Genomic DNA, 13,020 nt, shown 5'->3' on the forward strand with positions numbered 1-13,020 from the left:
GAAACCGTGGCTCTACTAAAAATACAAAAAATTAGCCGGGCGTGGTGGCGGGCGTCTGTAATCTCAGCTACTCAGGAGGCTGAGGCAGGAGAATTGCTTGAACCTGGGAGGCAGAGGTTGCAGTGAGCCGAGACCACGCCACTGCACTCCAGCCTGGGCGACAGAGATTCCGTCTTAAAAAAAAAAAAAAAAAGTACTCTGATTGGAATGGGGAATGGAGGTGGGTAAGAGGATAAGAAGGGGAGCAGGGGCCACTTGGAAACCTGTTGCAATCGTTCAGGCAAAGAGGTGACACTGGTTTGGACCTCAGGGAGCAAAGAAGAGAGAAGAACATAGCTTCAGAATATACTCAGACCTTCTTAAGGAGTTCTCTTTTTTTTTTTTTTTTTTTTTTTTTTGAGACACAGTTTCACTCTGTCACCCAGAGTGGAGTGCAATGGCATGATCTCAGCTCACTGCAACCTCTGAATCCCAGGTTCAAGTGATTCTCCTGCCTCAGCCTCTTGAGTAGCATAGATTACAGGCACCTGCCACCATGCCCAGCTAATTTTTGTATTTTCGGTAGAGACAGGGTTTTAGCATTTTTGGCCAGGCTGGTCTCAAACTGCTGACCTCAAGCAATCCACCCACCTTGGCCTCCCAAAGTGCTGGGATTATAGGTGTGAGTCACTGGGCTTGGACATTTTTCTCCATTTCTAAGAACAGTGGGTTTCGGCCGGGCGCGGTGGCTCAAGCCTGTAATCCCAGCACTTTGGGAGGCCGAGGCGGGTGGATCACGAGGTCAGGAGATCGAGACTATCCTGGCTAACACGGTGAAACCCCGTCTCTACTAAAAATACAAAAAACTAGCCGGGCGTGGTGGCGGGTGCCTGTAGTCTCAGCTACTCGGGAGGCTGAGGCGGGAGAATGGCATGAACCCGGGAGGCGGAGCTTGCAGTGAGCCGAGATCACGCCACTGCACTCCAGCCTGGGAGACACAGCGAGACTCCGTCTCAAAAAAAAAAAAAAAAAAAAAAAGAACAGTGGGTTTCCCCTGAAAGGAGAGAAGGAAAGGGAACTGGAAATAATATATCCTGGAATAAGGCTGGCCTCACACTCATCTTGGGACCCCAGGCTTGACACAGGAAAGGAGGGAGAAACTAGATGACAAGCCTCATGTGAGCAGCCATTCTGCCTGCCTTTTACCTCCCCCAAGGCCAGTACACTGGAAGTTCAATACACATTCAGCGTATGTATGAGGGACCCCATCAGCTCCCTAGGGTCATGGTGGACTTGGAAGCCTGGGACTGACTCTGGGGTCTACTGTGAGCACCGGGCCTGCCCTTACTGAGCCCAGGACAAAGGAAAAACATAGCTTTATTGAGAACTGCTTTCCTCTGTGGAGAATTACAGAGGAAAGGGACCCTTACTCTGAGAAATTCCAAGCCAGATGAGGAAGCACAATTCATACCTTTGACCCGATGTGCTAAGCTGAGAATAGAGAGTGGGATCATCAGAGGCTCAATGTCAAGGACTAGCCTTTACCATGGCATCTTCTTACATCCTCACCGCTGCCTGCAAGATGACTCTCTTGCACTTTGCAAGTGGGGAGCCAAGCCGCTGAGCTGCAAAGTGCTTTTGCTAAACAAGCACTCAGGAAATGTACCCAGTCCCAGTGGAAGGGCGGCCTGGCCTTTGGGGCCCCTCTCTCGTTCTAAAACCTTCATTCCTCCCTCTAGTAGGCGTGACTTCTAGTCATACCCAATCCCCTCCACTCAGCCAAACCCTGTTCATACACACCTATCCTTTCTGTGCCATCTCCCCAAGCCTCCCATCAGAAGTAACCTCATGGTGACTCATGCCTGTAACCCTAGCACTTGGGAAGGCCAGGGCAGGAGGATTGCTTGAGCCCAAGAGTTTGAGACCAGCCTGGGCAACACAGGGAGACCCCAGCTCTACAAAAAATAAAAATGAAAAAAATTAGCCAGGTGTGATGGCCAAGTAATTCTAGCTATTTGGGAGGCTGGGGTGAGAGGATCACTTGAGCCTGTGAGATTGACGCCATTGACGCCGCAGTGGGCCATGATTGTGCCACTGCACTCAAGCCTGAGTGAAAGAGTAAGACCATGTCTCAAAAAAATAAATAAATAAATAAATAAATAAGAAAGAAAGAAAAGAAAAGAAAAAAAGAAGTGGACTCTTTTGGCTGGGCACAGTCTCACACCTATAATCCCAGCAATTTAGGAGGCTGAGGCGGGAGGATTACTTGAGGCCAGGAATTCGAGACTGGCCTGGGCAACAGAGCAAGACCACCATATCTACAAAAATAAATAGGCCAGGCGCAGTGGCTCATGCCTGTAATCTCAGCACTTTGGGAAGCCAAGGCAGGCAGATCACAAGGTCAGGAGTTCAAGACCAGCCTGGCCAACATAGTGAAACCCTGTCTCTACTAAAAATACAAAAATTAGCCGGGTGTGGTGGCACGCACCTATAGTCCCAGCTACTTGGGAGGCTGAGGTGGGAGAATCGCTCAAACCCAGGAGGTGGAGGTTGCAGTGAACCAAGATCATGCCATTGCACTTCAGCCTGGCTGACAGAGTGAGACTCCATCTCAAAATAAAAAAAAAAAGTAATAAATTTTTTTAAAAAGAAGTGACTGCTTTTTCCTCCTGGACTACCGGCCCTTCTGCTCACATTGACCACATGCTGTTCCTTCCTCCAGTCAGCATGGAGTCCTGGGCACTCATCTATTAGGCCTTGGGCCCAGGTCCAGAAAAAGAGATACTCAGGACCGTGCGTGGTGGCTCACACCTGTAATCTCAGCACTTTGGGAGGCCTAGGCGGGTGGATCACAAGGTCAGGAGATTGAGACCACAATAAAACCCGTCTCTACTAAAAATACAAAAAAATAAAAAAGCCGGACGCGGTGACGGGCCTCTATAGTACCAGCTACTCCCGAGGCTGAGGCAGGAGAATGGCATTAACCCGGGAGGCAGAGCTTGCAATGAGCTGAGATTGTGCCACTGCACTCCAGCCTGGGCGACAGAGCGAGACTCCGTCTCAAAAAAAAAAAGAGAGATACACAGGCACCACCTGCCCCCAAGGAGCTCGCAGCATCCTGAGGAGGCACCAAGGAAAACACCAGAGGGTGTTGAGGGTTTAGTGAGGTGTGGGGGCTCATAGGAGGGGCCTCACAGAAGCTGGTGGAGGAACCGGGGATGGAAGGAATTCCCAGTAGGCAAGAGGACAAGGAAAAGCAAATGCCTCTGCTGGGGCAGGAAATGGCCAGCTGGGCACCGGACACTTATACCCTTCACTGGCACCACAGAGCAGTGCTGAGATGTTCTATTTGATAGGAGAGAAAACTGTGGCCCTGAGAGAAGTGGCCCGTCACTGGGCTAGGAAGCTGGGTATCAGGAGTTGGACCCTGTCTAGAGTATGCAGGTGAGGCTCTGCCTCAACCTCCCTCTGACAACCTGAAGCCTCATCTCCCACATCCCTTGCTTCCCACAATCAGTGCTGTGCCACATCACGCCCCCCACCATGCCCAGACTGGTCCTTCTGCCTGTGGTGCCTTTGCCATTCCCTCCCCCTATACTCCCCATGTCCACATGTCAGGGACTCAATTTATCATGCTCCCTTGGGTAAGCTGACAGTAAGATGCATACTGGACCCTTTTGAATTTTTTTTTTTTTTTTTTGAGATAGAGTCTGGCTCTGTCACCCAGGCTGGAGTACAGTGGTGTGATCATGGCTCAGTGCAGCCTCAACCTCCTGTACTGAAGTTATCCTCCCACTTCAGACTCCCAGAACTACAGGTGCACACCTCCATGCCTGGCTACTTTTTGGAAAAAAAAAAAAAATTGTAGAGACAGATTGTCTCCATATTGCCCAGGCTGGTCTCTAACTCATGGACTCAAGAGATTCTCCCACCTCAGCCTCCCAAAGTACTGGGATTACAGGTGTGAGCCACCACAGCTGGCCTGGACGCTTTTGAGTGCAAAGGCAACACCCAGCATCTCTGTGACTTCCCCAACAGCCCTCTGTTGGGGGGCTCTCTGGGTCAGAATTGCTATAGCCCTCTGGGTCAGAACTGCTATCAACCCCATTTACAGAGGAAAAAACTGAGGCTCAAGCTGTTCCTCAACTTCTCAGTCATCTGACTGGTCAGAGGCTGAAGCCCAAGTCTGTTCTTGGACTGTGAGGACCAGACCAAGTCCTGAGGGGCTTAGATAACCTAAAGGACTCCCTCTTTCTTTCCTTTCTCCCTCCCACCTTCCTTCCTTTCTATCCTTCTTCCTCTCGCTTTTCCTTCCTTCCTTCTCCTTTTCACCTTCCTTCTACTCCGTTCTCTGCGCTTGGTGAATGAAGAAATTAGCACATTACTAGCCCTTGTAATCCCCTGGCCAGATTGGATGCTTAATAAACATTTGATGAAGGACGGTCCTCTGACCTAGAGCTATGGCCAAATGACAGAACAAATGGTCATTGCTACTGGTGCCTTTGGGAAGTGGGCAAAGCCTCAAGCTTCAGACTGCAGAGGAAGGAGGGTGATTGAAATAGATCCAGGCTGGGATTGGTGGCTCATGCCTGTAATCTCAGCACTTTGGGAGGCCAAGGTGGGCGGATTGCCTGAGGTCAGGAGTTTGAGACCAGCCTGGCCAATGTGGTGAAACCCCGCCACTGCCAAAAATACAAAAATTAGCCAGGCGTGGTGGCACACACCTGTAATCCCAACTACTTGGGAGGCTGAGGCAGAAGAATCGCTTGAATCCAGGAGACAGAGGTTACAGTGAGCCAAGATCGCTCTACTGCACTCCAGCCTGGATGACAGAACGAGACTCCATCTCAAAAAAAAAAAAAAAAAAAAAAAAATAGATCCAAAGGGAAGAGAAATGCAGATGCTAGAAGACAGAAGATATGTCTGTCCTGGTAGCAGTGTGGAATTGGGAAACAGAGACACTGCCAGCAGCAATGGGGATCTCAGGAAGCAGTGCCTGCTTGTCCAAAGGCTCAGGGATTACAGTAACACTCAGGCTGCCAGAGCCAGCGGGTAAGACCCTGCAAGCACCAGTTCAGAGCCCAGACTCAGGTCACACAGACTTGCACATAAGTCCCTGTGTGACCCTGGGCAGTTTCCTTCTCTGGAGAGGATAGTGCTAGGCTCCATGGCTATAGGGGGGATTCAGGGATGAGGCTTGTAAAGTGCAGATGGGAAGGGGCTGACCACTTGCTGCAGAGGCACATGAGCTGGGGAGCTGAGCCAGGGCCACCAAGGCAGTAGGCCAGCCCAGCAGGCCAGGGGGCCCCTGCCAGAGACCTAGAAGCTGGCACAATGCTGCCCTCCTGGCCCAGGAAGATGTGGACCAGCCGGGCAGGCTGCAGAGCCCAGGAAGAGCACCACGATACCTCTCCAGGTATCCAGCCCCACCCAGTGCTGGGGGATGGAAGGAACTCCACTGGAACTCAGCTGGTTAGAGTCTGGCCAGGTGACCCTCCCTCTCTGAGCTCCAGTCCTCCCTGCACCCTCAAATGAGGGTCATAATAGGATGGGCAAATATCAGTGCAAGAAGGGATGTGCCTGCCCTGAGGGTGGTGGGCATGAGTGAGGGCCGGTACAGACAGCCAGACTGCAGGAGGCTGGGGGTTTGCAGCTCCAGTTCCCACTGCCCGAAATCGCCTCTCAGCTCTTCTGGCAGCCCTCACTCCCTCTCCTTCAGCTCTCAGTCCCTGTGTTTCCTCCTTGCCTCATCCAGGAATCCTGCTCTGATGTGGCTCTTCTCCCCCTCAGCGCCACATTCCTCACCCAGAGCACTTGCCCAAGCACCAATGTTACTACATTCCATTGTTATTTGTATTTGACCTTTGCATCCTCCCCCAGACTGAGCCCTGAGGAACCCAGTTTGAAAACCATTCAGGTAATCCATCACTTTCATTTACTGTTTGTTTGTTTGTTTGTTTTGAGACAGTCTTGCTCCGTCACCCAGGCGGTAGTGCAGTGGCCCAACCTCAGCTCACTGTAACCTCCACTTCCCAGGTTAAAGCAATTATCCTGCCTCAGCCGCTGGAGTAGCTGGGATTACAGGCACCTGCCACCACGCCCAGCTATGTTTTGTATTTTTTAGTAGAGATTTCACCATGTTAGCCAGGCTGGTCTCAATCTCCTGATCTCAAGTGATCCACTCACCTCAGCCTCCCAAAGTGCTGAGATTGCAGGCGTGGGCCACCATGTCCAGCTTCGCTTTCATTTAATATGTGAGAAAGCTGGACCAGGAGAGGGCAGGAGTATGGTGAGCTCATGCTGGGACACCTGCTTCCCAGTCTGCAGCTCATTCTCATAGATCATGGACTGTCAGTTCCCTGAGGGCAGCAGCCACATCTGGCCTGTCTGCCTCTGTCTTCTTCAGTCATGTATTTACTGAGCACCTATCGTGTGCCAGGCACTGTTCTAGACATGGAGGAGACAGCAAAGAACAGACAGAAAACACATAGAAACAAAAATAAAAAATATGCCGCTGGGGATGGTGGCTCATGCCTGTAATTCCAGCACTTTGGGAGGCTGAGGTGGGAGGATCACTCGAGATTACGAGTTTGAGACCAGCCCAGGCAACATAGGGAGACCCTGTCTCTACAAAAAAAAAAAAAAAATTTAAGTTTTTAATAAATAAAAATAAAGGATATGGAATGAAAAGCTGGGGGAGCTACTGTAGCAATGGGGGATGGGATGCTTAAACACTCCTGCATGCTCTCGGATGGAGCCCATTCGCCTCCTCAAGGCCAGGCAGGCTCTACAAAGCTTGGGGCTTTGGTAACCGAACAGAAATGGAGCCAGGCTAGGCCGGCAGGAGAAGGATGTGAACCAGGTTGCCCAGGAACCCAGATTCTATGGCCCAAAAGTCATAGACTGGGGCTGTAGAGAGAGGGAAAGTGGAATACAGGGCTGGCGCTATGGGGCCAACTGAGATGTAAAGGGGACATAACACCTTCTCTCCAGGTCAGAGAACTCATGACGTATTGGGATGGCGGGTGTGTGTGTCGTGTGTGTGTGTGTGTGTGTGTGCGCACATAATAGGCAAGAGGTCTTCTAACCCAGGGGTTCTCAAACGTATTTCAAGGAGCATAACCTTTTATTAAACCAAAGTGCTTCTTCGAATCTGATAAAAGACACTTTTTTTTTTTTTTGGAGACAGAGTCTCGTTCTGTCGCCCAGGTTGCAGTGCAGTGGCCGGATCTCAGCTCACTGCAAGCTCTGCCTCCCAGGTTTACGCCATTCTCCTGCCTCAGCCTCCTGAGTAGCTGGGACTACAGGCGCCCGCCACCTTGCCCGGCTAGTTTTTTGTATTTTTTAGTAGAGACGGGGTTTCACTGGGTTAGCCAGGATGGTCTCGATCTCCTGACCTCATGATCCGCCCGTCTCGGCCTCCCAAAGTGCTGAGATTACAGGCTTGAGCCACCGCACCCAGCCAAATGACACTTAAGAGTAGATCTACCCACTGAAGCAAGTAGGGGCAGTGTCTCCCCATCCACTTCCTGCAGGTCTCCTCCCAACAGGCCTATGGTATTTCTGTGTTGTATTTTTTTTAATTTTTTATTATTGTTTTTATTTTGGGGGTTGGGTTTTTTGTTTTTTTGGTTGTTTGAAACAGAGTCTGGCTCTTTCGTCCAGGTGGGAGTGCAGTGGCACAATCTCAGTCCACTGTAACCTCTGCTTCCCAGGCTCAAGCTATCCTTCCATCTCAGCCTCCCAAATAGCTGGGACTATAGGCGTGCACCACCATGTCTGGCTAAATTTATATATATATATATTTTTTTTTTTTTTTAATACAGATGCAGCCTTGCCATATTGCCCAGGCTGGTCTTGAACTCCTGAGCTCAAGTGATCTGCCTGTCTCAGCCTCCCAAAGTGCTGGGATTACAGGCATGAGCCATCACACCCGGCCTGTCGTTAATTTTTTTTTCTTTTTTTTGAGTCGGACTCTCGCTCTGTTGCCCAGGCTAGAGTGCAATGGTGTGATCTCTGCTCACTGCAACCTCCGCCTCCCGGGTTCAAGCAATTCTGCTTCAGCCTCCTGAGTAGCTGGGATTACAGGCACCTGCCAGCATGCCCAGCTAATTTTTGTATTTTTGGTAGAGACAGGGTTTCACCATATTGACCAGGCTGGTCTCGAACTCCTGACCTTATGATCCGCCCACCTTGGCCTCCCCGCTGGGATTACAGGCGTGAGCCACTGCACCTGGCCTGTTAAATTTTTTTTTATTGGCCAGGTGTGGTGGCTTTTGCCTATAATCTCAGTACTTCGGGAGGCCGAGGCAGGTGGATTGTTTGAGGTCAGGAGTTTAAGACCAGCCTAAGCAACATGGTAAGACTCTATCTCTACAAAAAATATATAAAGAGAGGGAAGGGAAGGGGAGGGAAGGGGAGGGGAGGGGAGGGGAGGGGAGGGGAGGGGAGGGGAGGGGAGGGGAGGGGAAAAGAGAAATTAGCCGGGCATGGTGGTGTTAGCCTGTAGTCACAGCTACACGGGAGGCTGAAGTGGGAGGATTGCTTGAGTCTGGGAGGCAAACGTTGCAGTATGACAGAGCAAGACCCTGTCTCCAAAAAATAAATAATAAAACAATTTTAAAATTTATTTTATTTTACTTTTTTTTTTTAGAGATGGAGTCTCTCTCTGTAGCCCAGGCTGGAGTGCAGTGGCATGATCATTGCTCACTGCAGCTTTGAATTCTTGAGCTGAAACTATCCTCCGCTTCAGCCTCCCAAGTAGCTGGGGCTACAGGCACATGCCACCATGCCTGACTTTTTTTGTTTATTTTAGAAACGGGGTGTCACTATATCTTCCAAGCAGGACTGTGGTGGCTTACTCATGGCTCACTTCAGTCTTGGCGTCCCAGGCTCAAGCAATCTTCCCACCTAGCCTCCCAAGTATCTAGGACTATAGGCATATACTACCATGCCCAGTTAATTTTTGTGGTTTTTGTAGAGGGGTGTCATGTTGCCCAGGCTGGTCTCAAACTTCGGAGCTCAAGCAATCCACCCATCTTCGCCTCCCAAAGTGCTGGGAATACAGGCTTAAGCCACCATGCTGGGCCACATTTTTTTAAATTTCTCTTTGAGATGGAGTGCAATGACGTCATCTCAGCCCACTGTAACCTCTGCCTCTGCCTCCTGGGTTCAAGCGATTCTACTGCTTCAGCCTCCTGAGTAGCTGGGATTACAGGCTCACACTACCATGCCCGGCTAATTTTTGTATTTTGAATAGAGACATGGTTTCACCATGTTGGCTAGGCTGGTCTTGAACTCCTGATCTCAAGTGATCCACCTGCCTTGGCCTCCCAAAGTGCTGGGATTACAGGCATGAGTCACCGCGCCCAGCCTACAAAAAAAATTTGTTGTATTTTTGGTAGAGATGGGGTTTTACTGTGTTAGCCAGGATGGCCTTGATCTCCTGACCTCGTGATCCGCTGCCTCAGCCTCCCAAAGTGCTGGGATTACAGGCATGAGCCACCGCGCCTGGCCCAAAAATGTTTTTAAAATTGTCAGCTGGGGCCGGGCACAGTCCGTCTCAAAAAAAAAAAAAAAAAATTGGCAGCCGAGCCTGGTGGCTCATGCCTGTAATCCTAGCACTTTGGGAGGCCGAGTCAGGCAGATGACTTTACTTGAGGTCAGGAGTTCAAGACCAGCCTGGTCAACATGGTGAAATCTATGTCTACTAAAAATACAAAAATTAGCCTGGTGTTGTGGCACACGCCTGTAATCTCAGCTACTAGGGAGGCTGAGGCAGGAGAATCACTTGAACCCGGGAGGCAGAGGTTACAGTGAGCTGAGATCATGCCACTGCACTCCAGGCTGCAGAACAGAGCAAGACATTGTCTCAAAAAAAATAAATAAATAAATTGTAGAAATGAGGGTCTCTCTTTCTTGCCCAGGCTGGTCTCAATCTCCTGGTTTCACATAAGCTTCCTGCCTTGACTTCTCAAAATGCTGGGATTACAAGTGTGAGCCACTGCACCCAGTTTATGTGTGTTTTTTTTAGGGATAGCATCTCATCACTATGTTGCCCAGGCTGAAGCGCAGTGGCTATTCATACAAGCACGATCCTACTGCTGATTAGCACAGGAATTTTGACCAGCTCCTTTTCTTTCTTTCTTCTTTCTTTCTTTCTTTCCTTCTTTCTTTCTCTTTTTTTTTTTTTTTTTTTTGAGATGGAATCTCATTCTGTCGCCTAGGCTGGAGTGCAGTGGTGGGATCTCAGCTCACTGCAAGCCCCGCCTCCCGGGTTCGCGCCATTCTCCTGCCTCAGCCTCCTGAGTAGCTGGGACTACAGGCGCTGGCCACCTCGCCCGGCTAGCTTTTTGTATTTTTTAGTAGAGACGGGGTTTCACCATGTTAGCCAGGATGGTCTCGATCTCCTGACCTTGTGATCCACCCATCTCGGCCTCCCAAAGAGCTGGGATTACAGGCTTGAGCCACCGCGCCCGGCCATATTTTTGTATTTTTTAGTGGAGACAGAGTTTCACCATGTTAGCCAGGATGATCTCAATCTCCTGACGTTGTGATCTGCCCGCCTCGGCCTCCCAAAGTGCTAGGATTACAGAAGTGAGCCACCACGCCCAGCACTTTTTTTTTTTTTTTTTTTTTTTGAGACAGTCTTGCTCTGTTGCCCAGGCTGGAGTGCAGTGGTGCCATCACGGCTCATTGTAGCCTTGACCTCACCTTGCAGGCTCAAGCAATCATTTCACCTCAGCTGGAACTATAGACTGGGTCTCGCTCACTCTCTTGCCCAGGCTAGTCTCAAACTCCCAGGCTCAAGTGACCCTCCCATCTCAGCCTCCTGGGTAGCTGGCACTACAGGCATGCACCAGCACACCCAGCTAATTATTTTTTTGTAGAGACGGGGTCTCTCTATGATGCTCAGGCAGGTCTTTTTTTTTTTTTTTTTTTGAGACGGAGTCTCGCTGTGTCTCCCAGGCTGGAGTGCAGTGGCGTGATCTCGGCTCACTGCAAGCTCCGCCTCCCGGGTTTACGCCATTCTCCCGCCTCAGCCTCCCAAGTAGCTGAGACTACAGGCGCCCGCCACCACGCCCGGCTAGTTTTTTGTATTTTTAGTAGAGACGGGGTTTCACCATGTTAGCCAGGATAGTCTCGATCTCCTGACCTCGTGATCCACCCGCCTCGGCCTCCCAAAGTGCTGGGATTACAGGCTTGAGCCACCGCGCCCGGCCTCAGGCAGGTCTTGAGCTCCTGGGCTCAAGTGATCCTCCCACCCTGGTCACCCAAAGGGCTGGGATTACAGGCCTGTTCCACCATGCCTGGCCCAGCCTGCCCTCCTGACCTGACAGTTAAGGCCCTACCAGAGACTGCAGCAGGGCATCCAGGCTGTGGAGCCCCACCCACCAGCTCTGCCTCAGTTGCCCATGTGCCCTGGCAAGCCAGTGGCTCCCACTGAGCCTCAGGTTCTCTTCGGTGAAACAGGGCTGTGATGATGATTCTCTGAAGATAGTTCTCCCTGTGGCTACCACTTCCAGGAGCCCAGCACCAGTTCAAGGCTGAGGGCATCCCTGCATCTCACCTCCTCTCCTTCTCACACACACACTACATCTGCTTCACCTCTCAAAAAGAACATCTGAGCTGGGCATGGTGGCTTACGCCTGTAATCCCAGCATTTTGGGAGGCCAAGGCAGGAGGATCACAAGGTCAGGAGATCGAGACCATCCTGGCCAACATGATGAAACCCTGTCTCTATTAAAAATACAAAAATTACCTGGGCGTGGTGGCACATGCCTGTAGTCCCAGCTACTCAGGAGGCTGAGGCAGGAGAATCACTTGAACCAGGGATTCGGAGGTGGCAGTGAGCTGAAATCGTACCACTGCATGCCAGCCTGGTAACAGAGCGAGACTCCATCTCAAAAAAAAAGAAAAAAAGAAAAGAAAAAAGAACATTTGGAGCCATAATTCCTGATGTTCTTGTTACTTGACACTGCCTAAAGGCATTTTCTGTGGGTTCAGGGGAACTTGATTTGAAAAACTTGAGTGTTGTGAAGGAGTGGAGCCAGAGAGTCATAAGCTGAGTGAACACAGCAGTTGCAAGAGGTCCCAGGTGCTTCCTGGGGACAGGGAGACACGACAGACCGAGAAGTAAAGGGGCCTCTGATGTGACTTCAATATCAAGGTCTCATCGGGTTCAGTGGCTCACACCTGTAATCCCAGCACTTTGAGAGGCCCAGGCAGGTAGATCACTTGAGGTCAGAATTTCAAGACCATCCTGGCCAACATGCTGAAACCCTGTCTCTACTAAAAAGTACAAAAAATTATCTGGGCATGGTGGCACGAGCCTGTTATCCCAGCTACTTGGGAGGCTGAGGCAGGAGAATCACTTGAACCTGGAAGGCAGAAGTTGCAGTGAACCGAGATTGCACCACTGTACTCCAGCCTGGGTGACAGAGTGAGGATCTGTCTCAAAAATAAATAATAATAATAATAATTTAAAAACCAATGTCTCGATGCAGATGGCCAGATATCAGGTGTCCATCCATGTTTCCCAAAAGCCACTTGGCACCAGGAACAGGCAGGAAGGGCAAAGAGGAGCCAGACTGAAGCAGGGCTCCTTAGCTTCCAAGCCACACAGGTGGCCACCAGTCAGAGACAGGCAGTGTGTGTGTGTGTGTGTGTGTGTGTGTATGTTTCTTCTGCAGCTCATTGTGTGTGTGTGTGTCTGTATGTTTCTTCTGCAGCTCATTTTGTGTGTGTGTGTGTGTGTGTGTGTGTGTGTGTGTCTTCTGTGGCTCAGGATGCCTCCAGCATTTCTGCTGAAGCCTCACTCTCACTCCTGGCCCATCCTGAGGCCTCTACCTAAAGTGCCAATGAGTAGCCCAGACACTGGGGCTCCAGCGTTTGTCACCAGGTGGTACCTGGATGTGGGAGGTAGGCAGGCCAGATGGCCAGTTTGGGCAGTGCCCCTCATGCCTATCTGGCCCTGGGTCCCTATGCCACCTTGCTGGGGAGGGTCTTTTCGTTTATACCTCCTCTGAGCCGACTCTGCAC

This window comes from Macaca fascicularis, chromosome 10, assembly GCF_037993035.2.
Source record: "Macaca fascicularis isolate 582-1 chromosome 10, T2T-MFA8v1.1".
NCBI classification, from domain to species: domain Eukaryota; kingdom Metazoa; phylum Chordata; class Mammalia; order Primates; family Cercopithecidae; genus Macaca; species Macaca fascicularis.